An 11793-nucleotide genomic window follows, 5' to 3' on the forward strand; every position below is an offset into this window, starting at 1 on the left:
AGTTTATCCATGATTAGAGAAACTGTTCCATATCAAGTCACATTATTGTCCCATTCATATTGTAACTTTGATATGGTTTTACCTAAGCAAGGAACAATTTTATTTGCCTCTGCAGTCCTTTCACCTCTAGAAATATATATTTTCAGGTTTCCTCTCAAAATATTTTCTGTTTTGAAGAAAGAAATACTTGATCTAGCTATGTTACATAAAGACACAGAAGAAAAAATTTATTCTCGTAATAAGAGTAGCTAAACCTGAAGATGAAATTGATGTTCAAGGATACGATAAACTTATCATTGACGATTCAGAATACTAGTACAAGCCACAGGTGCTCAGATGCTCAGAAAATTCAGACAGATGTATTTCAAAGGCGAAAGATATTAATGAAGGAGAAAATGTATATTTTCCGCAGCTCTCCAACAGAGACATTACTCAGCTATAGAATCATAAATTTTCTGATTTTATGATCATGTCTCTATTATAACCAGAAGTCTCTGACGAGACTGTAGCTCTACTGGTTTGTACTTAAAACAAAAGAAGAAAGTATTTTGGAAGTATTTTACAGAAATTTCTATTTTTAGTAATCATTGCAACACCATTCATCGAAATCAAAAACCGATACACAGAATTATATATCTTACTGTAGTTTTTTTGTGTGCTATGTTATATTGAATTCGGAACAGATAGGAGGAGTATAGTTTTGAAAAATTGTTTACAGACGGGCGGACAGACAGACAGCTAGACAGACAGACGAACGGACACCTCACAATCGCAAAAGCTCTTCTGGTCTCTGACCAAAAATGGGTGAAAGTGAGAAAAAATGTTTCATTATTTCATTTTGTAAATCTCTTTTTCTAGTGGGGTATTTTTCATATCTACTTGAGAACCAGAATAACTTTCTAACTTCGTCTATACTTTTCTTGAATATTTTATTTTATTAAATACAGAAACAACAACAAAATGATTAAAAAAACAATGTATTCACAGTTTACTCAAAATTCTCGTTTTACTGGTAAAAATGTCCATATTTCATTTTTCTATAACTTAGATCTTTAGATGTGAAAATATATTTTATAGATATTACGATTCCATTTTTTTATGCTACAGGTATATGTACAGTTCTGTGATTCTATTAACGAGTCAAGTGATTTGTCAGACATATATTATGAACGCATTTGCAGTGCCACAGCTGATAAATATACTCTTTATTCTACGTTTTGACATGTTTTCTCTCAACACATGAACCTTTCAAATCATATTGTTGGTAAATTTTTAATTGTTGGGATATTTGTACGTTGACTTAATGCATTAAAGAAATCTTTAATTACCACACAAGTGCAATTAAGAAAAAGCTTTTTGTCTATATAAATTGAAGTTTTTCTATTCCCTTTTTTTTATTCATTTTATTTTAATATATTGCTTATTCTTCCTCTAAAAAATATTTACGAAAAATGAATAGACAATTATTATTATAGAGTTTCTTACAATACTTCTTGCTTCATTGTTTCCATATATGAGTATTTGGATTTTGGATATCAAGTAAAAATACAAATTATTGTTGAGATATTGCGTGTATTGTCTAAAAAAAAAAATAGAATTGTATGTATCTGTGTACGAAATTTTCGGAATGGGAAGGTATCCTGGTTTTAGAGAGTAGGCATCAATAAGTGAGTTGTTAAATTAAGAATTCATGTGGCTGGATACATTATCAGTACATTGTGTTACTTTTACTACGACTTTCTGTGCTCAATTGGTAATGTACAATAAAACAATCTTAGAGGAATAGAAATGGGTTTATACGAGTTAATACCATACATCTATTGTCAGGCAAATGTTATACATGAGGTAAATCTGAAGGTTTTATTCATATTTTACATGACTTGTATACTAATCGTTAGTCCATATATAACTCCTTCAAGAACACAAATTGCTTCCCACTGAAGATAGTAAACTATAGAAACGACAATGATAATATTGTTAGAGGCACATTTTAAACGAAAATTTTCCTGTTGTATATAATAAAGTTCAAATCATTTAATAAAGTAATATGGAGAGCTGAAGGAAATTATCCGCAACTAGAGTAGATTACTGAGTACTTTTATATCGTGTGCATCTAATCTGCAACTATCCTGTAGATTACTGAGTACTTTTATATCGTGTACATCTAATCTGCAACTATCCCGTAGATTACTGAGTACTTTTATATCGTGTACATCTAATCTGCAACTATCCCGTAGATTACTGAGTACTTTTATATCGTGTACATCTAATCTGCAACTATCCTGTAGATTACTGAGTACTTTTATATCGTGTACATCTAATCTGCAACTATCCCGTAGATTACTGAGTACTTCTATATCGTGTACATCTAATCTGCTTGTTTTTGTGAATCGCTGCCAAGCAGTGCAAGGAAGCTGAAAAGTTTTAATAAAAGAAAAGTCATGAATACACAAAACCATAAATTCTTCTTCTTCAATAACTTTGCTGATGAAAATAATGTGTGCAACTTGTTATTTAACCAAATATAAGACGTGAAATATATTTACATGTATCTATATGATAGAGGTAATCGTTCAAAGTTATACTACATTGTCAATCAAGTCAAGAGTCTGGTAAAGGGCTCATATTCCTCTACTAGAAAACATTGGTACGAAAAGAGACCCATCCTAACAACAATACTATAGTTAACTTTAGTTTACTATAGTTACTTTGACACTATGAAAACTTTGATTTACTATAGTGATAACTATGACACTATAGTGATCACTTTGAAAACTTTGAATTACTATAGTGATAACTTTGACACTTTGATTTACTATAGTTAACTATAGTATTTTTTTTGTTATGGCAATTCCAGTCGAGTCACATGATATTAGATAAGAAATCCGGAGAAAGAGGTTTTTCCATTGAGTTGTATGGTCGTTGATCCTGAACTTTTAACCCACACTCTGGATCCTTTTCCCACATTTTGTACAGAAAATGCACTGGCAAAGTAAACCATGTGGGGTTCCTGTTGCTGTGTACTGCATGTTGTGTGTGCAATTGTACTTCCGTCCCTCACGAAATCAACATAAACTCTCCCATCTCCAGAACATTCGACACCAACATAAAACGCAAATAGCCCTGCATTCACCACTCGTTGGGTCATACGCAGATCCAAAGTTACTGTACACGTGTTTGAACTTCAAAGTACCAGAAATGTTGAAATCGCCATCAAGATATGCGGTGAAGCCTATCTTTTCTGTGATGCAATTTTCTGAAAATTAAAGCCACACATTAATTTATATACCATAGAGTAGAGAATGGTTTTGAAACATTTTTACCTAGGTTGCTATATAACCAATCCTATGACTGAGAACCAAGCTTGATTGTTATTGGTGTGACACGAAAATAAAGTAGAAAAGATCATTCCGATAATACCAAAGTTCTTTCTACACATACAGACAGCTGGTTATTTTGTTCTTTTTTTTATATACCGTATAAGCAGAATTTTTAGCGAGGATTTAATTTTGGCATTATTAGCAATGGTGTTGAGGTCGCTCAATTTGAATATCGCTAACAATTAATTGCGTGTTAGTTGAATAGCATCCTCTGTTGGCATTTTAAAAAAATCGCTAAAGTTACTTCTCGCTAAAAATATATACCAATTTTTAAGGATAAATCGCTAAATTTGCGTCTCGCTAAAAATTCCACATATACGGTATAAATATACAAGTATAATAAATATATAAAATAATATCATTATTTATATAAATATAAATTTTATAATATATATATCAATACTTGCAGTGTTTTTATCTAAAGGCATACTTCACTTACTTTTAACATTATCTACAGATATCTTCAGATCGCCAAAATCATTTGTCAATCCATTAATTGTAACATTCATTTGCGTCAAGGAAACATTCCAATTTTCTTCTTCAGACTGCAGCTTCAGAACTTCGTTTTCTAAGGCAACCAAAGTGGCATTGTTTTGTATAACACCTTGCTGTAATGTTTCTACAAATAATTTTTTAGTCATCAGTTCCTTTTCTAATTGATTCATTTTAATGATACAACTGTTTCGTTCAGCTTCAATAACTCCCATCCTCTTCTGGAGTTCATTTACCCGTTTATCCAGCTCTACCACCAAAAGGCCAATAGTTCGGTGTAAAACGGTTCCGTCTCGAGAGAGTGTAGCCGGCGTCTGGCTGTTTCCATGAAGAAGTTCATATGTCTTTTTCAACGAAAAGGAAACAAATAAAAATCTTCAGTGGTAAAATAAACATTATTCCAGTCTTTCAATAATAACTCGCAGATGTGAGGGTTATTCCGTGTTTGGCTATCAGTTTTGTATACTCATGCCTATATATTTGCAATGCTAGGCTGGTGTATCCGTAAACAACTAGATAACTTTGCAAAAAGCCGTCTGTTGTCATTCATTATTCGGGGATTTATTTTCCAATAATAATTTACATTTCACTCAAGATCTTTGTGTATTCAATTTAGTTAAATGCTTTTTCTTAATCTTACAATGAAAAGATAAGTAAGAAAAACCGAGACCCCGGGTATAAAACTTAAGGTCAATGGTCACAGTGTGAAATTGATGTGAGATATCCATAGATAATTCTGTTTGAAAAATATATCCACATACAATTCTGTGTGAGAAAAATCAACAGGTAACTCTATGTGAGAACTTCATAGTTTAGGCGAAACATTTTTGCGGCTTATAACTTGCTGTGAAGAGCATTTCATAGTGTAGTCAATTTTTATTCAAAACAAAGACTTTTTTTATCCAAAACATTCACAATTCCTTTTAAAGTTAAGCAAGGTGATAAGACTTAGTTCTTCTAGGATAAGCCTTGTGAATCAATTTACCCATAGTCCAAAACCCAAGTCCAAAAAGGAAATAAATAATCAGGAAGCTACAGTAAACTGATCGAAATAATTTCACTAATGATAACGCAGGTGAAAATGTGCAATTGTGTGTCGTGTTATAGAATTGAAGTTTTAGGCCTCTACAATAAGGTGTGCCTTATTTTGATTTTCATAACGATTTCAAATGAAACTTTAATGATAAACCCAAACAACCTACCTGCAATCAAGTGATTTCACTAACTGAACTTGTCTAAAATATTTACTCTACTAATGCTGCCACAACAAAAGTAACAAACGTAATGACTTGCTTGACTTAATCCTACATGTAATAGTTCCAAGTAGAACAGAGTGTGTCCCTTGCCTTACCCGGTTTTAAGCTCTTTTCTGGTCCTCATTCCAGCTGGTACCAGTATTTTATTTTTTTTTCCCTTGTTCCCTGCAGTTGTGTAACAGACGACCTCTTCTCCGATCGAGCTCCTTTGCTACAGACTGTCTGATCATAGTACTGACAGATTCTCTTAGAGTATGACCTATCCCTTGCCATGTTTTAAGCTGTTCCACTGCTTTTTTTTTTTTTTTTTTTTTTTTTTTTTTTTTTTTTTTTTGGTTGATCTGTATCCAGAGCCTTACGTTTATTGAACTAGGCCACAAAGGTCTCCATATGTTGGTTAAACCTGAATTTTCTGTTGAAGTCTTTTTGTTAATCTCCGGGTTTCTGTGCCACAATCTTTTCTAATTTTGGTGTTCTCTGATAACTCTCTTTGTTTATTCTCGCTGTAATGTCTTCACCAATTCCCTCTGTTTTGTTCAATATAGTTACTACGAAGATAAATAAATTAGTCAACCTCTTTAATATCTTCTACTTCGATGGTTATAGGTCCTCATGACCTTCATTATTTTTTGTTTTTGTGATATTGATCATTAGTCTATCTTCTTCCTCGTTTCTTCCAACTATTTGTCATGTCTGTCATGTCATTTAAAGTGTGAGAAAGAAGTGCAAGTTCAACTACATAATATAAATCTTCTAATTTCTAAACTAAGGACCAATTTTTGGATTTCTCTATAGCGCTTTTATCGAGGGATTGTCAAGTTTCTCAGTCTATAGCTATCAAGAATAGTGAAGGTGAGAGGAGGAAACCTTGTTTAACCACAGTTTTCACAGCATTTTCACAGCATTTGATTTTTTCAGAGTTGTTTTATGGATTATTTTTTTTGTAATTCGAGTCTTCATATAGTGTTTTTATCTTGTTGACAATCTTAACTAGGATTTTGTAATGTCTCAGATGTTTCCAAAAAACCTTTTTCAATATATTACAATTTTTTCCCCGAAATCGATGAAGTTGATATAAAGTGATGATTGTCATTAGATAGATTACTTTAAAATAATGTGTAGTATAATTGTTTATTTTGTACTTTCTGTCAGATCGCTTGTTCATCACTCAATACTCGGTATATTGCCTATTCTGGACTACAGAGCTTAAGATCTAGCTGAAAACACAAACCAATGTAATGCCTCTCCTTAGACATTATCTCCCCTTTTCAAATGTCAAACAGATATGTCAGACTCTGAAGTTTTATATATATATATATTTCAAGTTCACTGGGATGTACTGAATATAATTGTTTGGTAAGACGTTGTTGATTCGGGGACAACAGATTGTTGAAAGACCTGGTCTCCATAATCATAAGTTTTATCTTTTAGAAGATTATACATGTATTGCAGCTGTCCTAACGGGAAGTTCATGTTAGAAACACCCTAAACGTGGTATGTGGCAACGCACTTTGAAAAAATTACGCACTTTGAAAAAATTTCTCAAAGTGCATTAAAATTGGGACAAAATCAACGCACTTTGAAAAATTTTTTCAAAGTGCGTTAAATTTTGAACAAAATCAACGCACTTTGAAAAATTTTTTCAAAGTGCGTTAAGAGTGTACATCAACATTTTTTACCATGGAGACACTTAACGCACTTTGAAAAAATACGTATAAAACAAAAATTTCTGGACTTAGAATAAGAGACAGTATTAATTTGTTATATTTCTTCCGAAAAACTGATGAATTGGTCTACCCTCATCGAGAACGAGGAGAAAACATGTAGAAAGTCCCTCAGCCCAACTCTCTATCTTTCCTACACAAATATATGTATTTACATAACTGGTATGACATTGATGTTATTTCTCTCAATAAATTTGAGTTAATGTAATATAGATGAAAAATTTGAGATAAGCTTTCCTGAAAAAAAATCACGCACCCTACTATATTAAAGAAGAGAGCCGCATAACTTTTATTCAAAATGTATCCACAATGGCTCCTCAGAAAAAAATGGATTTGCATGGTAATCAAAACTATTTGACATGTCTAGCGTTTTTATTATATCAAATTACAGATTTAGAAGTAATCTGAATGCATAACTTTTTTGAGAAAAAATTATTAGTGAACGAGGTAAAAATTTCAGTCGAGTGAGTAATGTGGCTAAGGTTTATTTTCTTACTATCAAATAAATGAGTCAACCATTGTTTCATATATGTTCACAATAGATAGATAGTTGAATATGATAGAAAAATAGATGAGAGAGAGAGAGAGAGAAAAATTTTCATGGTATGGAAAAATCATAATTGCTCCCTTTTCCCTAAGAAAAATGCGATGCTTTAAGTCACTTATCGACACCTACATCTACCGAACTTATTAGAGACTGGATAAAATTTTAAAAAAGAAGAAGAAACGAGACGCTGCTATTAAACAATCATTCCTCCATTATTTCTAAGACCCATTTCCCTTTATAACAGTTATGAGAACCTTTGGAAACAAGACAATTTCTAAAAATCTTTAAAACGTCTATATCTCAGATCCTGGCGTCTTCACTGAAAAGTTATCCAACCTGGTTCAAATAATTATCATACCTAACATTTGCAAGAATATTGACCAAGCCGTGCACATTTTTTTTTTCAAAGTGCGTTAATATGGTCGATATTAACGCACTTTGAAAAGAATTTTTTTTTTTCAAAGTGCGTTCACGTAGTCCCAAAATTAACGCACTTTGAAAAAATTTTTCAAAGTGGTTAATTTTTCAAAGTGAGTAGTAACAGTGGTATAATTAAGGTCGCATTCATCAGATCATCGATAGATGCACTAGATGAACTAGATGACCATGAGCATCAGTTAGCACATGACGCCTCAAAATCGATAAAAACAATTTGTGTTTTTATCGTTAAAGTCCTTTATATATATATATATATATATATATATATATATATATATATATATATATATATATATATATATATATATATATATATATATATATATATATATATATAAAATGTACATATTGAAGAAAAATTTGAACTGAAAACAAAAACCTTCCATAATCTTGTATAGAAATATATGTGCCTCTAATAAGCAAATAATAAGCAAATAAGCCTGCGTGGCGCAGTGATTATAGTCGCGGTGTAAGGAGTTGATCCTTACGTCGCGGGTTCGAATCCCACTTCGGGACGTGGAGACCGGTCCTTCTGATGTGTCCGTATAAATCGAGGACCCGTGTCGCAGAAGGTGTTGACACGAAAAAGATTCATTACTGCTGAATCGCCCTAAATGTCGAGTATAGGTCAATATTTGCACCCCCCCCCCCCACCGGAAAGTGGTGGCGTCTTCATATGAGTGAAAAATTCTCAAGAGGAACTTTAAACAACTAACAAACAAATAAGGAAAAAACAATAACTAACATGATTGATCAGCGTTGTTATTTTAAAAATATAAGCATCTTAGGAAATATACTTTTGAAGGTCTTTATATAATTTTCAACAGAACCAGAGTAAATTAAGTGAAAAGAGAGACTTTCAGTTTTTTCGCAAGAGCGAAAATATTTCTGTTTAATTAAAACTAAACTGACGTGAGTTTTTTTTCATACTGTTACACAAAAGTTATAATACTGCAGCAGGGTATTATATGGCTTTAACTATTCAAAATTATATGTAAAAACAGAATTATCTGTCCCTTATAATACACAATAAGAAAATTTCCCATAGTTTATTTTCTTTTAAGAGTTGGATGTAGCTCAGGTGAGTGTTGTTTGTTCACCATACTTTTGATGTTGACCGTCGATTTTTCTGTTAATTTGTATTAACCTAGGAACGATAACTCGCACAATCTTTTTGAAGAACTGTTTGAAGAAACCATTGAACTACTAGTATGAATAATTTTCGCTTAAGAACAGACATTTATTTTCATATAGCAATTTAATTTACCAAGTATACAAGAACTGCATTGCACACTACTTCATATTTATTTTGTTTATTTACATTTTTAAGGTTTTTATGTATACTTGTTTTGTGTTCATGTTATTGAAAATTAAGCTTTTATTTGATAATTCCTATTTGGATGGAATGAAATCTTATTATTACAGTTGTTAAAAATCTTAATACATATGTATATCAATGGTTGCATCCAAATTTCATAAGTAATTGTAAATTATAGTTGTTTTAGTTTTTATGCTAATAAATAATATAGCTCTTTTTGTAATAATATATAGGAAAGTTCTACCTGAAGGACCAGGACGAGTCTTGTGCAGGATCAGTAGAGGCTTGTGTAGGATCAGTATAGGCTTGTGTAGGATCAGTAGAGACTTGTGTAGGATTAGTGGAGGCTTACCTATGTAGGTTCAGTGTAGGCTTGTGTAAGATCAGTATAGGCTTGTGCAGGATCAGTAGAGTCTTGTGTAAAGGATCAGTAGAGTCTTGTGTAGGATCAGTATATGCTTGTGTAGGATCAGAAGGGATTTGTGCAGGATCTGTAGAAGTTTGTGTAGGATCAGTAGAAGCTTAAGCTTGTGTAGGATCAGTAGAAGCTTGTGTTGGATCAGTAGAGACTTGTGTAGGATCAGTAGAAGCTTGTGTAGAATGAGTAGAGGCTTGTGTAGGATCTTTAGAGGCTTGTGTAGGATCAGTAGAGTCTTGTGTAGGATCTTTAGAGGCTTGTGTAGGATCAGTAGAGTCTTGTGTAGGATTGGTAGAGGCTTGTGCAGGATCTGTAGATGTTTGTGTAGGATCAGTAGAGGCTTGTGTGGGATCTGTAGAGGCTTGTATAAGATCAGTAGATGCTTGTGTAGGGTCAGTAGAAGCTTGTGTAGAATGAGTAGAGGCTTGAATAGAATCAGTAGAGGTTTGTGCAGGATCGAAGCGAGTCTTGTGCAGGATCTCTAGAGGCTTGTGTAAGATCAGAAGAGGCTTGTGTAATCTCTAGAGGTTTGTGTAGGATCAGAAGAGGCTTGTTCAGGAACGGTAGAGGCTTGTGTAGGACGAGTAGAGGATTGTGCAGAAGCAGCAGAGGCTTGTTCAGGATTTCGACGAGGCTCGTTCAGGACAAGAACGAGGCTTGAGATCCCTTTGGATGATATTCATCTGTACATTCGAACACATATGTGTAAATATTCTCATCAGTCATATTTAAATCAGTTTCATTTGTCACATAAATGAATCCCCTACTGAAAAATATTCAATATGAAGACTTAAACATACTACCTGAAATCTAAAATAACTATCAGTAAGAACAGTTTATAAATATAACATGGGTTAACTTAAATTTAGAGTTTTTTCAAAGAAACAAATCTTACTCAAAAACTATTTCTTTTTTTAAGATTCCTATGATCTACAATATTTCGTGACGGGGGGTGGGGGGGTCATGTAAATATACAGTCCTATGCTGTGTTTTGATATAATATTCCAAAAGTCTTGAAGAGGTAGCATATGTGAAGAAAAATAGTGGCTTCACTTAAAGCTACTATTTCATTAGAGCAGAAGTCTGTGTGTTTGATATTATTATGTACTCAAACCCAGAAGATAATGCTAAAAAAATCAAACATAGCTAAATGTAACTGAATAATATAGATCAGGGCTTAGAACACAGAGTTAAAAAAAAATAACTATAAGTAAATAAGATTTATTTATTTATTGTTTATTGATCAATATTATTTGTGTTTTGTTAATATTATGTAACATGGACATATCCGGAGAAGTAAGGGGGGGGGGGGGGGGGGGTCATGTAAATATACAGTCCTAACCACCTTTTGTATCCATATGTCATGTATTTAATTTCATGAAATATTGTTTAACGTTATTATTAATTTCTGCAGAATAAATTTAACTGATTTTTCCCATCTCTTGATTGCGTTAAGTAATATATTCAGTTGTTTAATTTTAAAAATATATTTGTCTATGTCTTGTTATTGCTTTATTTATTGATTTCATTTACTTATTCCTGTGATGAAAAAAAAATATAATTAATCTTTTTTTTTTTCTTATATTAAAAATCGATATTGATATATGTGTTTTAAGATAATTATTATAGTATGTAGAACCTGATTAATTCAGATCTAATAAAAGAAATATTAATAATAGTTATTATGATATTGAACTTGTACATCACAGGTGATAATTATATACAGATAATAAGCCTAAAACAGAATACACACATGCAGGTGACCACTCTGGTGTTAAAATCCCAATTTAGCTAGATGGGAATAAGAAATTCAAAAGTTTTGCTATTTGTAAATAAACCATCAATCGCTTTCTTCTGGGTTCATTTCTCCCATCTTATTAGAAAAGAAAAAACTTCAACATAACTGATATGCTTACTGGAATAATTTTTATTGATTTTATGTATGTTATTTTTGTTGTATATATGACTATATGCCAATGTATGATGGTGTTGTCAATAAATAAATTGAAAATTGAAAAATTATACCCAAACCCTCGCTCTGTGATTAATTTTTTTTTTCTTGCTTGCTTTTCAAAGACAAAGAGAATATTTCCTTTCATGGAGAAAGACATAGTTTATCATCTCAATATCCCGTCATTTACATGCGTTAAATACCTTTCTCTCTCTCTCTCTCTCTCTCTCTCTCTAGCAGCACAATAAGCCAGTGTATACCTGATGTTT

The sequence above is a fragment of the Saccostrea echinata genome, unplaced genomic scaffold (genome assembly GCF_033153115.1).
Source record: "Saccostrea echinata isolate AGI-Se365-2 ecotype Australia unplaced genomic scaffold, CSIRO_AGI_Sech_v1 ptg000029l, whole genome shotgun sequence".
Lineage (NCBI taxonomy): Eukaryota > Metazoa > Mollusca > Bivalvia > Ostreida > Ostreidae > Saccostrea > Saccostrea echinata.